This window comes from Chlamydotis macqueenii, chromosome 2 (genome assembly GCF_036417535.1).
Source record: "Chlamydotis macqueenii isolate bChlMac1 chromosome 2, bChlMac1.mat, whole genome shotgun sequence".
Classification (NCBI taxonomy): domain Eukaryota; kingdom Metazoa; phylum Chordata; class Aves; order Otidiformes; family Otididae; genus Chlamydotis; species Chlamydotis macqueenii.
This window is the reverse complement of record NC_141557.1, coordinates 59317958-59332928: the sequence shown is the minus strand read 5'-3', so window position 1 is coordinate 59332928 and position 14971 is coordinate 59317958. Positions and strand designations below refer to the sequence as shown.

At 37.8% G+C, this 14971-nt stretch overlaps 1 protein-coding gene across 1 annotated transcript in view; it reads right to left on the bottom strand.

Annotated features, from left to right (window-relative positions):
* CNTNAP2 (contactin associated protein 2) overlaps positions 1–14971 on the bottom strand; it is a 1234090-nt gene that overhangs the window by 361026 nt on the left and 858093 nt on the right. The gene's annotated exons all lie outside the window — the stretch shown is intronic.

Genomic DNA, 14971 nt, shown 5'->3' with positions numbered 1-14971 from the left:
TGCACCAGATTCTTATGTGATTACATCATTTAGTGATTAATACTGAAAACAGTGCAGTTTATCAAGGTTTCCACATTTTTACCCAAGCTGTGCTCCTAGGGTAAACCAAAATTACTGCTTATTGAGACTTGAATATTTTACAACAGCAGCACCATATGATCTCATTGATTGTGGGTGTGGTACAGATATCAATGTAAGAAATAATAGAAGTAGGAGACAATCGAAATGTAAAAGCTTCTGTTTAGTTGTGAAAAGACAAAAGGAAGGGGGAAGGACAATCTCATTTTTGTGATGAATACAGCAGAATTGGCTGAATCTTAACACTTCCCACACTCTAGTGCACATGCAAAAAGTTTCTAACATCCAGCCTACCACAGACTCTGTATGCATTACGCTGTTTTAAACTACTGAATAGCAAGTCACTACAAGTGTCACTGTGTGCCTTTTGTCAGTAGCTACCAGAGGAGATTCAAGATGAGATACCATACTACACTGCTATTGTTGAAAGATCTGTGGAAGATGGAAGGTAGTTTAGAAAGGGAAAAAAGAAAAGGCACAGAAATTTTCCTGTTAAAGATCAACCATTCATTTTTCTTATGAGGACATTCCACAGAACCAATATTAAAAAAAAAATAAATCTGAGAACTATACAGGGTTTCAGAATTAAAACAATGAAGATTCAATCAATATTAGTTATACTGTCTTCTTGTAAGAATATGATTCTATCACTTAGGTGTGAAGAACCTTTAAATTCAAGTTGACTAGCTACCAATGTAAAAAAACACTGTCTCAGCTGATACTTACTACTCATAGTGTGCATCTCAAATAGCCAAGGACTAAAACAGGTCAATTCTCCTCTGTGTTACTACAAAAGACTGACAGTAAATAAAATCCAGAAAGTTCTCTTTTTTTTTTTCTGCAGATTATCATTTTTTTTTCTGCAGATTATCATTCAGTATATTACCACAAAGATTCCTAATATTTGTCAAAAGTGTCCTTTTCTCACTAATATTCATAATGTATAATTCTTTCACATGTTAAGGCGTGGTTTTTCCTTTTTCCTTTTAAATTTTCTTTCTGCTGTTTTATACAGTTCTGTTACTGAGGGCCAAGTCAAAGAAATGTGTCTTGGACATTTAATGGGAAATGTGAGACTTTAAATATATGTAAGAATCTATTCTGGTGCCTTGAACTGGCTTGCACAAAAGCCCTGTTTCATGGATGAACCAGCCAGGCCTTTGTCCCAGACAGTCCAGCTGTTCCTGTACAGCAACACCACTGACCACAGCTGTCCTTCCAGAATTGCAGAGACAGAAAAAATGCCACGCTGCTAACTTTGCTGTATTAATGACAAAAACAGATTCTCTAGGGAGATCATCAGTTTCAGAGAATACTAATTCACCTGACAGATGTGCCTTACAGCAATAAAACCAATAAAATGTAGTACATAGCAGTATGTTTTCAATTCATCTATGTAAATCTCATACTGGTTAATGCAAATCTCCAAGTCATTCCAAAACTCATGGCCTGATATTGCCCTTCAATATTTTAACTTCATGAAAATACTTTGATAAACTGAGGCATATTCAAAACTGCCTCAGAACCTCTTCACCAAGGTCACAGAAATGTGCTTACATACACTGATGAATTTTGGGTGTGACCCAGAGTAAAGTTATCTTTCCATGTTATGATTATTCCTATCTCCAGGACTCTGTACTTTGCCTTATTTTCCAGTCTTAATTTTCACTGCATAGTGTCAGGCTATTTTGGATTACATAGAGTCATGTGGACCCATGTGTTTGTAACTGATACGATGCAAGTCTTTCTCATAAAATGTTTAGAGATAAGGTAAGCAAAGCAGATGGATCCTCCACAGGGAGTACGCATCACTAATCAAATGAGATGAAATTCAGCAGGTGATGCAAGACAGTTATTACTTTAGTAATTCATATCCTTAGCTCAAAGCTGTGTATCAAACACAATACTATTCTTGCACCAAGCAAAAAAAAAAAAATTTAAAAAAAGCAGAGGAAAGGAAGAAGAGGAATTCTTATTTCTGTATTACTTTAATCCCACTCCCAAGTACTGAGGAAAAATTTAAAATTATCATCTGTCAAGTTATACACAGATGTCGTAGTTTAGCCCCACTCAGGACCAAGTTACGCAGTCTCTCACTCAGGGAACAGGGAGAGATGATGTAACAAAAAAGGCTTGAGATTTGAGATAAGGACAGGGAGAGACTCTTAAAGTTACCATTATGGGCAAAACAGACTCAACTTGGGGAAAACTATTTCTTATTATTATTAAAACCAAAGCAGGATAATAAGAAAGAGAACAAAAACAATTTCCCTCCACCCCTTCCTCTTCCCAGGCTTAAATTTATGTTAACTTATATTTGCCTCCTTCCCCCTTCCCAAGTGACACAGAGGGGAGTAGGGAATGGGGGTTATGGTCAGTTCATCACACGCCATTTTACGCTGCTGATTCCTCGTCAGGGAAGAACTCCTCACATTCCTCCCCTGCTCCAGCGTGGGGTCCCTCTCATGGGCTACAGTCCTTCATGACATGTGTCATCTGGCATGGGTCATTTTTCCACGGGGTGCAGTCCCTCCGGAACAGCTGCCCCAGCACGGGCCCTCCCACTCATATCATCAGGCTGTTTTATCAACATTCTTCACATCCAAAATCCAAAACACACCAGCTACTGCGAGGAGAATTAACTCCAACCCTGCTGAAACCAGGACAGGTTCCCATCGAATTTATACTACTAAGAACAAGGTTAGGTCTTTTATTAGGAGAGCAGGTGCTTTGTCATCTCTTCCACGGGGTGCAGGTCCTCCAGAACAGCTGCCCCAGCGGGCCCTCCACGGACCACAGCCGCCTTCAGGCATCCACCTGCCCCAGCATGGGGTCCTCCACGGGCTGCAGATGGATCTCTGCTCCTCCGTGGACCTCCATGGGCTGCAGGGGGACAACCTGCTCCACCATGGTCTTCACCACAGGCTGCAGGGGAATTCTGGCCAGGAGTAGCATTACTCCTCCCCCTCCTTCTGAACTGACCTTGGCATCTGCAGCCATTCCTCTCACAAGAAATTCTTCACAATCGGATCAGGCAGGCACCTCTCAGAGTCTCTTCACATCTCTCCACTTTCTTGCAGCCAGGCTGACCCGCCCGGCGGGAGGACAGAGGATGAGGGCTGCAAGGCCCACAAGGCTCGCGCCTCCTCCTCTCTACTCCCCTCTTCAGCTTCTTCACATCTTTTTTCAATTATTTTTCCCTTTCTTAAATACTTTATTGCAGAGGCATTATCAGGGAACATTCTGCCACCAACTGGCTCGGCCCTGGCCAGCGGCAGCTCCGCCCTAGAACCAGCCAAGTCCACTGGACAAAGGGGAAACTTCTAGCAGCTTTTTGCAGAAGCTGCCACCATAGTCCCCCCCATTAAACAAAACCAACACAAGAGAATACAACACAGTTCTGTTGAAAGCCTGGGATGGAAGTTTACTGCAGATTCATTTTAAGAAAGGACTGATATAGTTTATACGTTCACTGACAGCAATGTCTCATTTTTAGCAGACAGTATTGTATATGTAAGAGTTCTAATGTGTTAGTAAGGCATGTACTAGGCCATTTAGAGCCTCATATTTGATTTCCAAACCAGCAAAGACTCCTAAACTAGCTATTAGGAAGCCATAGGAATGTCATTAGCAATAGGAGCTGCTTTGGGCATTATGCCTGTGAAGGGCACTTCTTTTGGATACTGGATTCTAGCCAATGTAGCCCTGACATTTCCCCACCTGGTAAGGGAATTTCAGGCTTTCCTGTGGCATACTGTATGAAAGAAGACAGAAACATAGTTGTGGATGGTTCTAGGTTGCCTTTATGTCAGTCAAACATATCCTCTGAACCACTTCAGGATCTTTCTGTTAAAGTACAAGTACAAGTAATAGATAAAAGTTTGTTGTACCTTGTAATGTATCTATTTATAAATATACATATATGTGCATAAAGTCAATAACCATTCGTAGAAAAGCATCTCAATCTCTTTCCGCTGTCTAGAAGATGATGGGCGATTGATTAGGGTATACCTGGTCAATTACTGGAAGGAAATCTAGCTCTCATTTTACCTGCAACTAACTTCTTCATAGAGTGGCTCAAATGACTGAAGAGCACTTGATCATAGCAAGGAAAAAATTACTGGCTTACTGATGCACAGGACAAGCAAGCCTGAAATCTGTTATGTCAGACTCACAATGCACATAGGATAGAAGCAAAGGACACATAGATGCTGACAGTTCCTTGACGTTCAGTAAGCTGGCTCGTCCAAAAGCTTGAAGCTGAAAGATCTGTCAGACACAGAGAGACTGTGGAGGAAAAGTTGTGAGAGGTGTACAGGAAGGAGTCTCCTTGTCTGGGTGAGGGATTTTACACTCTTCACACATTTTTTTGATTTAACTAAAAAGCCCTACCATGAGACATGGACTGAGATAGTCTGAAATGTCAGGGTCTTGCCTCGGCTGGAAAAAAACATTGACACTATAACACAGACACAGCCAAAAATCCATCTCCCCTCCCCATGAAGAGCAGACTACTGCACCTCATACAGTTATACTACTGGAACTGGCCTTAAGATGTCTGGAAGGGCTTAAAGGATAGAGTTGTCAGACAGGCATCTCAACCTTGTGTATTGCATGCTGATTACAGACTGATTTTTCCCTTTGAGTCTTAACTATTTGTTAATGTGATAATACTTCCTGTGGAAACCAACTAGACATTTATTGCTTGAAAATAATGCCAACTTCTTCATTTATGGTTCCAGTTTCCCAGAAACTGCTTGTTCGTTGAGACAACTCTTCAAAAAGACTGAATCAGTAACCTGTTTGCAACCAAATTCCCGTTACAGGAAAGGTTATACAGATAATTCATACGATCTCAAATACCTGAATTATTCCCACGTAGCTGAGAACAGAACATGGTAGTCATAGTTAACATATCAAAACCTTCAAGAAAAGCTACCCCTCATTTTCCATCAATAGTACACAGAACTCTCATTTAAGGTACACAGAAGTGAAAAATCTGTCCTAGTTAACTGTAATTTGATAGATATTACTGGCAATTATAGTCACCACAATATTGGCTTGAGTATTCCTCTAATACACTGGCAATTATTTAAGAAAGCATAACATACGGCTGTTACTAACCACAAGTGTCTAGAGATAATTTGTTGGTGAGCGCTGTGTGTATGACTTCTGTACAGCCAAATATACCTATAAAGAGCAGACATCACTTAACAATAATAATGCTGTTAAAAAGCATAATCTAGAAAATAGTCTACGTTCTCATGACCTTTTTATTCAAATTAAAAACTATATTAAAATGAATTAATGTTGACAGTAGTTATAAATAATTTAAGGACAATTACAGTATTCTCTTAATATTTTTTATTGCAGACATATTAACAGGAAGTTAAAAGCTAAAGTTTAAAGAAAATCTAAGTATGTTTTAAATTACAGAAATGCAATAATATTACAGAAAAGGGTGCAAGAGAAATTTAAAGTAAAGGAAAGGAAAAAAAGGGTGTTTTTGCAATACTGCATGAGACAGTTGCCATTTCCTGGAGACTCTGATAATGTACTCCCGCATCTTAGCCCACTGTGTAGTGTTTTCTTTGAGACTGGTCAAAACACCCTAGTGCAATGAGTAGTCCAATCAGCCAATGTAAATGCTGGGCTTGGCGTTCAATTTGAAACTCATATAGAACCCCATAACTCAGGAAAAAACATGGGAGTTGAGCCAAAAGGTACATAGTACAAATCTTCAGGTTTATGCACAATTCGAGTTTACAGTCAATCTCACACCATTAGCTCATAAAACCCAAGAAAATTCTCAGGTGTCATGTAGTTTAAGGAGCTAGGCTGGATAGTGATAGAGTTTCTTTTGATACCATAATAGCATTGAGAAGACAAGCATTACCTGATCTGCTGACCTGAATGAAGAACAGATTATACTATCATAATTAGGTAAAGCATCATTGCTAATCGGATTAACTGCATTCCATTCTTTTCCCAAAGTCAATCCTATGCACAGATTTCAATTACTTTCAGATATATTGAAAATCAGAGCAGTCTGCGTTATTCCATTATTAATCTATTCTAAGAATGACTGATTTTTTAAAAGAGATCACTTAAAAAAACCCTAAACGCTTTTTAGCCCCCTTGTAAGAAAATTATTTACTTATGAAGTCTCAGAAAAGGAGTTCTGTCATTGAGATGAGTGCTGTAAATTTGGGATGGATCCACTATACTTTCCTTATAAACAATGTTGTTGAATCCTAGTTTTAAATGGATAATAGAATTCAATGTAGACTTGTAAAAAGCTGTTTTTGTAGCAAGGTAAATCAGAAGAGTAATGTATGCATTGGAAACATAGCACCACTCTGCCCTCTCCCTTCCCCTCTAACTGCCCATATTTTAAAACAATGCGACCTTTGCCTTCAACGGAAGAGACTGGATACTTCCCATACACATGGAAGTAGAAAAGCTCCTCACTGCATTCAATAGGCTGATACTAGCTTTCCCACTGGGGGACAGACTACCAAGACCAGTTAACTGATAACACATCAGGAAGATAGGGCTCTCCCACATGATCACTTTATTCAAATGTATTTCTTCTTAGCTCTTTTTAATGTTACACAGAGTGTTCCAGTTGTACAGGAAAATAGATATGAAAAAGTGGTTCTTCCATTATTTTGTTTTTAGCAGTGAAGGAGGAGCCTAATTTTCTTTGAACAGAATGCGGAAAACCAGTAATCATAGATTCTTAACAGAATTCATAATTCATTCACTAAGAACAATCTAATTAGAACGAAACTGCTAAGACATTTGATAAAATTATAGAGAACACAGGCTCCTTGTACTATAGTCCATACATTACTCTATGGTGAAGCACCTCCTTTCCCACAGGTAAGATACTATAGTAAGATTAAGTTCATTAATTTAAAAATTACTTTTTTTTAAAAAAAAAAAAAAGGGAAATGACCACTTGTTTCCCTAAAATAAAATTAAAGTGACATAATTTACTTTGCTGACAATACTTTTCAATTGCAATTACTTATTTACAGTCCTTCTCACTCACTAGTTGTTTTTCACTAATAGAAAGTGAAATGGTTGACTAATAAAATAATTAATAATGATTAGTAATGATTCACTAACAAAAGTTAAGTGAATTTTTAAATTTCCTTGATCACCAGCTGTTCAAATGATCAAATCAAATATTAACATAAGTTATTTTTCCCACTTCATATTCAACATATTTTGTGATGATAGTGATAGTATTTAACACTATGTTACTGGCTATTTTCCAAATAGTCAGTTTCTCCTGCCATTGAACTTTCCTCATTCAATTGCTAGGAGCTCACTCAAGCAAGAAAACTTGCTTCTGACAAGCAAATCAAGTAATCTTTGGTAATGATAATAAACTGGAAATAAGTTTGGAAAATAAACTTCAGAAAATATAATGCATATATTCCACAGGTATGAACATGTTTTTTTTTCCCGTTTACTTCAATCTACAGTTACAATTATCACAGAGTTTTACTTTTTTTTGGCACTAATGTGTTTATGTTCTGAAAATATTATTTTATTAAGTATTTTCAAGAAATCAGAAAATGGTTTCATTTCTTAGAAAAGATCATTCTCTCTCTCTCTGATGAAATAGATCAGTGGCTTTTTTAATGGATACATTTTTATGAACTAAAATTTGGCTGACAGTTTTGACAAATGTGATTCAGTACGATTACTTTCATCATACTCAACTAAACCTTGGTTCCTGGTTGAAGCCTCAGACAAGATGGTTTTGAGAAAACCTGAGCATATCAAATAATTAATATTCCTTTGATTACTGTAATTATTTACAAGTCCAAAAGGAAAGACTGCAAGCCCACACCAATATTCATGGTGTGCTCTATCCATCAGCCATAGGCAAAATGGACATGCTAGAAACTTTAACTCTCAAGTCGATGGCATTTCTTCTAGATGGCTATCTTCTTGATCACTAACACAATAGTGGCTAATTACTTTTTACCCAAAAAGTTACTGGTTGACAATAGTTTTATCCCAAGTCTCTTCCTGTTTGGCATACAAACTTGCTGTCAACTTGTAGGAAGACAAGTGAGGATAAGTGGTCTGTGCTGATGACGAGTACTACACTGCTGACACATCTCATCTGTGTCTTCTTTAAGCAGTGTATATTTAGCATTCGGATAACATGGAAGGATGGGATAGTTAGCTGAAAGTTCGGTAAACATAAATGTAAGGCAATACTTATGACAAAGACAGCAGGAAGTCACTTCAAGATGTAATAAAAATTATATCCATCCCCATCTGCTGCTGGGTGCCCTATGTTTGTTGTTAAGAACTAATGCCTGTGGGTCCTATTGGATTTCTGACTACTACTTGACAACTGTAGTGAATCAACATTTAAGAATGCGTTTCCTTCACACATGTCAGCCTGGAGATACCTCTTTACTAGACACATGATTTTTACCATAATCAGTGCATTTATTACTTTGAATTAGATTACTGCAATGGGTTCTACAATATGCTACACTACAATCACTCAAGAATCTATACGAGATAGGCAACTTGAAAGTGGACTGCCTTCTAGTGGAGCATAAAAGTTACAATCATGACCATCTCATATGATGAGATCTTCAACTTTATTTCCTCATAAGAACATCATTGGTATGTCAATATCTGTTTAATTGTGCAGGGTGGTACCACAACAGTCATTAGTAATGTGATTAAACTAAGCTTTTTTTTTTTTTTTTCAGCAATGTGGTAGATACCTGTTGTAGTTTAGTCCTGCTTAGGACCAAGCTATGCAGTCTTTCACTCGCTCTCCTCACCCTCCAGTGGGACAGGGAGGAGAACGGGTAAAGAAAAGAAGGCAAAACTCGTGGGTTGAGATAAAAAAAAAAATTAAGAGAATAACAGAAGAAAACCAAACAGAGATGGAAAACAAACAAAACTAAAAACAGAAAATAGTAAAGCAGATAATTTACAGTACAATAGCTCATGATGGATCCTGATGCCTGGCTCCCTCCTGAGTAGCAGGAGGCTCCCCTCACTACCCTCCTCACTTAAATTCTGAGCATGATGTCTCATGGGATGGAATAGCCCTTTGGCCAATTTGGGTAAACTTATCCCAGCTGTTGGCTAATTAGTAAACTACCCCAGCTGTGTCCTCCAGCCACAGGTGCCACCAGCTCCAGTTCCTCTCCCAGCTCAGGGGAAAATTAACCCTATCCTAGCAAGAATCAGAACAACACCAGATCTGATATATACAATTGATGTGGAAAAAAATTACTGTAAATAATACCCTCTTCTCCCTCCTTTCCCATTTTTTAAAAAAATCTCTCTCAATATATGTTTATATATAAAAGTTTAAAACTATATATAGCAATTTGAAACTAATTCTGCTATGAACTTCAGAAGAGCTGCAGTTGGCTCATAAAAATGAAAAATGTAGGTTCCACTGAAGTTAATGAGTGTTTTGACAATCTTGCCTGAGATTTGCAAATGTCAATTTTGCAGTAAAGTTACTCTGGTGATATGAATTCTATTGCTTTTACTAATGTAGAAAATGGGGCTTAGATCAGAAAATCCAATATCCAGGATTAAAAAAAAAAAGAGTAAGTGAAGAGTATTTTTATGGACTAAATTCTATTGAAATCAAAGTCAGTGAGTTTCTTAACCTATTTAGGTGGGGAATAAGATCAGACCCAAAAGGTAATTCAGTCATTCTGTAGTAGTTTTCTCCTTCTTCTGTTCCTTTCATTGTTTCTTCATCAAGATAACAATGAATCTTCAAATTTAATTACCATCTACTGATTGGATATTTTCCTTTTTACTTACAGACATTGTCTTCTGAGACAATGAAACTGTACACTTCCTCTTATTTTTATATAGTCTCTTTCACAACAATTCCACAAGAAGAAAACTCTACTTATTTTGTGAACTTATTGTGATATTAAATAACATAGGTTTATAATATTTTAAATCAATATTTAATAGATAAATCAGAGGCTTTGCAAGATACGGTGAAAAGAAGTGACCAAAATAAAGTTTTCAGGGAACCAACTGTTATCAGAGAAGTGACAATGAAATGGCTGTTCCAACACAACTTGTTAGAAACTTAAAGAGACATTATTGAAGTGGTAAGCAGAGGATGACTTCTCTGGATTACTAGAGACGATTTCAAACCACTCAACACAGTTCTATGTAAAAAGCTAATGCCAAGAGTACATCAGAAACAGAATACAGATCACTCATGCCTTCAAAGAAAAAAAAAGACTGCAGCAACACAAAATATTGTTATGCTGAAAAACAGTGCCTGGGGGAGAAAGCTTAAATCAGATTTGAGCTCTAATGTAGAAAATGACCCCATATGAGTATTAACAGAAAGAACAGTTTAAAAATGATCATATATTGAAAGGAACAATAAATAATGAGACATAGTACAGCCATACGAAGGAGGATTTGGATAATTTAAGTGCCTGGTTTACCAGATGGTAACTGCAGTTCCGTTTAGATTAAGGAACATTAAAGTCAAGAACAAAGGATATAAAAGAATTAACAGTATGGTTCTTTTCAGCACAGTGAACAGAATATGGGCGAGGGCTGGATTTTTTTTTTAAGGTTCAGTAACTGAAGAATAGACAACTGATTCTATCTTCTGAGGAATGGCCTCCTATATAACTTGGTAATATACAACTGGAAAGATCAAATGCATGCATCTCCCTTAAAGTGTCTTTCAGTTAATTTTAGCATATCATGGGAGCATATGCACTTAAAAGAAATCAACTACTGCCTGACTTTTTCTTTTATAAAACAACATAGCACAATTCTTTAGCTGTGATCCTAAACAGGGCTTCCTAGAATCACTGAAAAAAAAAGTACCAGAGTTTAAAAAAAATATATATTTGAAAGGATATCTTGAAGAAAAGAGGTCTTTAAAGCTTTCACTACGTTAGCCTGAACCTCAAGAAACCTCATTCATTTCCTGAATGATCTTCACTGAAAAGTCAGGTCAGTTTTCATTTCTACTCTCCTGAAGAGGCAGAAAGAAGTCTAATGCAGGTCTCAACTGTTACCGCTAAACAAACTTCACCTTTCTTTCTCCCATCAGCTTTTGAGTGCTGTAATGCTCCACATACTTACTCTTCACTGATGTAACTTAACTCTCTCAAGAACAATGTCTTCCACTCCCCATTCTCACATCCTTCTAACTCCTCTCCTTGGACAGACAGGAAAAGGATTATAGCACACTGAACTTGCCTTTCTAATTATTGGATCAATAAACTGAATTTTAGGCAACCTCCTAAAAAGACTGGTGTGAAGAATTAAAAAAAGGCATGTTTTCATTAAGTACCCTGTTCCATTTTCAAGAATGTAGCTTCCCTTTGATGATGGCTTTTTGGCTATTTGCAACTAAACACTGGGAAAGAGAAATCCAGGTAACTGCATTCCTAACTGATATTCTTTTTCATTTTGCTTTTAAAATGTATCTTCAGATTGGAGATGTTATAGTTCAAAGTTTTAATGCACCATCTTGATAGTTACTGTAATAATTTCATCATTATTCTGGATCATATCAGCCACATTTAAACTTAGGGATATAATTTGAAGATTGCTGCATAAACTTAAGCATGTTTTCTTGAGGCATCGCCTAACTAAATAACAAATACTACTGTCACATGCAGTTCAAGGTTAACATCATCTTTCTTGGTTTGTGACATCTCAGGACTTGTTCATTAGAAAATAAAAAAAAAAACCCTTCCATTATTTGTCACAGTATAGACAATAGAATGAAGCTTAGTTATGTTTTGACCGACAGAAGAATTTTGATGTCTTGAATGTCTTTATTTCTAATCTCTCAAAGAAGAATGACTTAAAACTCCTCAGTTCATCACAGTGCTGTAGTGATTTAATTTACCATAAACCAGCCATGCATTATTTTAAAACATATTACATACAAAGCTTTTTAGTACACCCATGGTTTGAAATGTAACACACTGTGAGATCAGGAGAAAAGAAAAAGCCAATTAGACTTCATATTAAAGTCATCAACTTTAAAAAAGTCTATTTAAAAGTTTTTATTTTCCTGAATGTTGTGATCTAGTTCTATCTCAATCAAAACCTAAGGTAGAAGAGAGAAATTATATCTCAATATGCTAAATCACAGAAAAAAAGCATAGCTTGTTTCTGAGAAAAGACAAATATTCCACACGTATTTATGAGTAGTAAAGGTAACAAGTGCAGTTCTTCTATTACAAAAATTAAAGGTACTATAAGGATGAGGAATAAAGATCATGCTAGACCAACAATAAACTTTCAACCTCCAGAAATTCTTGAATGTGAATTTTTTCACTTCCTAATAACCAGAGGATGTGACCTTCTCTTCCTCTCTCATCTCAGGACCTACATCACTAAATCACCCTAACTCATTGAAGGGAACACTAGTTCCACCTGAAGGGACAGAGTGCTTTTATACAAATGGTTCTTCAAAGGAAACACAAACCAGCATTTTCAGAAACTCCAACTATCCCTGCAGTATGTATCCTATGAAAGTAGTACCCTAAGTATCATAAACCTCAAAGACAGTCCTGTGTAGAAACAACATTCTAAGAAATCCTGATGTTGTACCAGCTGACTCATTGACTTCCTGCTAGCAGATATCCAATAGATTCTTGCTTTCAGAAAATTCTTTCTAGTGTCACCAGTCATAGGATTCATGAGAAGAAAAGCAGAAAAATGTGTGTTTTCATAAATCTGCTTCTCCTGCATACTCTTTTGATGCCACAATGCAGAAATCAGACCATGCACAGTACAACCACAGAATTTGGAGAAGAGGGTGGCACACATTAAAATGAAGACTTTTTTTTTACTAGGTCTAATATTACTTTCCTTTTCACTGAAGGCTTGTAAATACCGTCCCATCTACTCCAATAATACTCAGAAATGTAACACTACCTATTAATTAACACACATTTCATTATGTAGAAATGACATATTTTAAATTAATACTTCCAAGATGTCAAAAAATTCATGATTGTGCATAATTGAACTTGGTAGCTTGAAACCAATAGAATTGCATAGCTAAGTGTTTTTATTGTATCCTTATCTGGGAAAAGATATGTTACACTGTTTCTGCTTCTACTGACATTCCAAATACATACAGAAGCCATCCACGACAACCGTTTTCCAGAGCAATGAGAAATTTTATTTGCAAGGAAACATCTCCATTCACACGGGACAGGCTGATATTTAGGGATTATAGAGAATACTATGCTGGATAAGACCAAGTTCCACACATGGTCAAGATGATTACAGCAAAAGTTGGTTACAGCTTACCCATACACTATGGCATACTTGGCCTGGGCCTCCACTTTGGCCTCTGTCCATGACTCTTCTTTACACATACACTCTCTTTTCTCTTGGTAAGTACATAGGCATTTCATGCAGCTTTGCTGGACACTTAGCTATTTGTCTACATTTTATATAAAATTTTAAAGAATTTCTTCATAATAATATAAAAAGATGATGACTGGAACTAAATAAGCAAGTCTGAAACAAAAGTACTACCTGTAAGGGAAACCATGTAGCAATCAACTTCTTAGGCGTCTTCAAGTGCCAGCTCTAATTATGAATAACTTTACTATTTACTTTATTAGGTTTCCCCATATTTAACAAATGGAAAGTCGATTTTCAATAAACACCAGAAACACTTGCTAGTCCACTGTGAGTGAAAAAAAAAAGCCTTCGTCTCCCTGGCTGCAGGTCTAAGACCATCTCAGAATAGAATACAATTATAGAACAGTTTGGGTTGCTTAGAGCCTCATCCAAACTCGCCTTGAACACTTCCAGGGATGGGGCATATCCCACCTCTCTGAGCTACCTCTTCCACTGTTCTACCACCCTTGTCGCAAAAAATTGTTTCCTTATGTCCAATCTGAATCTACCTCCCTCTATGTTAAAAACATTACCCCATGTCCTATTGCAACAGGCCCTGCTGAAGAGTTTTTCCCCAGAAAAGGGGGCAGAATCACCTCCCTCGACCTGCTGGCCACACTCCCTTTCATTCAGCCCAGGATGTGGTTGGCCTTCTGGGCTGCAAGTGTGCATTGTCGGCTCATGTTAAGCTTCTCATCCACCAGCACACCCAAGTCCTTCTCCTCAGGGCTGCTCTCAATCCACTCTCCACCCAGCCTGTATTTGTGCCTGGGATTGCCACGACCCATGTGCAGGACCTTGCACTTGGCCTGGTTGAACTTCATGAGCTTTGCGCAGACCCACCTCTCCAGCCTGTCAAGGTCCCTCTGGATGACATCCCTTCCCTCCAGCATGTCAATTGCACAACACAGCTTGGTGTTGTTGGTGATCTTGCTGAGGGTGCACTCTATCCCACTGCCCATGTTGCCAACAAAGATGCTGAACAGGGCTGGGCCCAATACAGAACCCTGAGGAACGCCACTCCTCACCGGTCTCCACCTGGACATTGAGCCATTGACAATCACTCTCTGAGCACGGCCATCCAGCCAATTCTGTATCCACTGAATGGTGCATCCATCAAACCCGTGCCTCTCTAGTTTAGAGAGAAGGATGCTGTGCGGGACAGTGTCAAATGCTTTGTGCAAGTCCAGGCAGATTATGCCAGTTACTCTTCCCTTATCCACCAACACTGTAATCCTGTCATAGGAGGACACCAAATTTGTCAGGTGCGATCTGCCCTTAGTGAAGCCGTGCTGGCTGTCATCAATCACCATCTTATTTTCCATGTGCCTTAGCATAGTTTCCAGGAGAATCTGCTCCATGATCTTTCTGGGCACAGAGGTGAGGCTGATCGGCCTGTAGTTCCCTGGGTCTTCCTTGTTTCCCTTTTTAAAAATGGAGATTATGTTGCTCCTTTTCC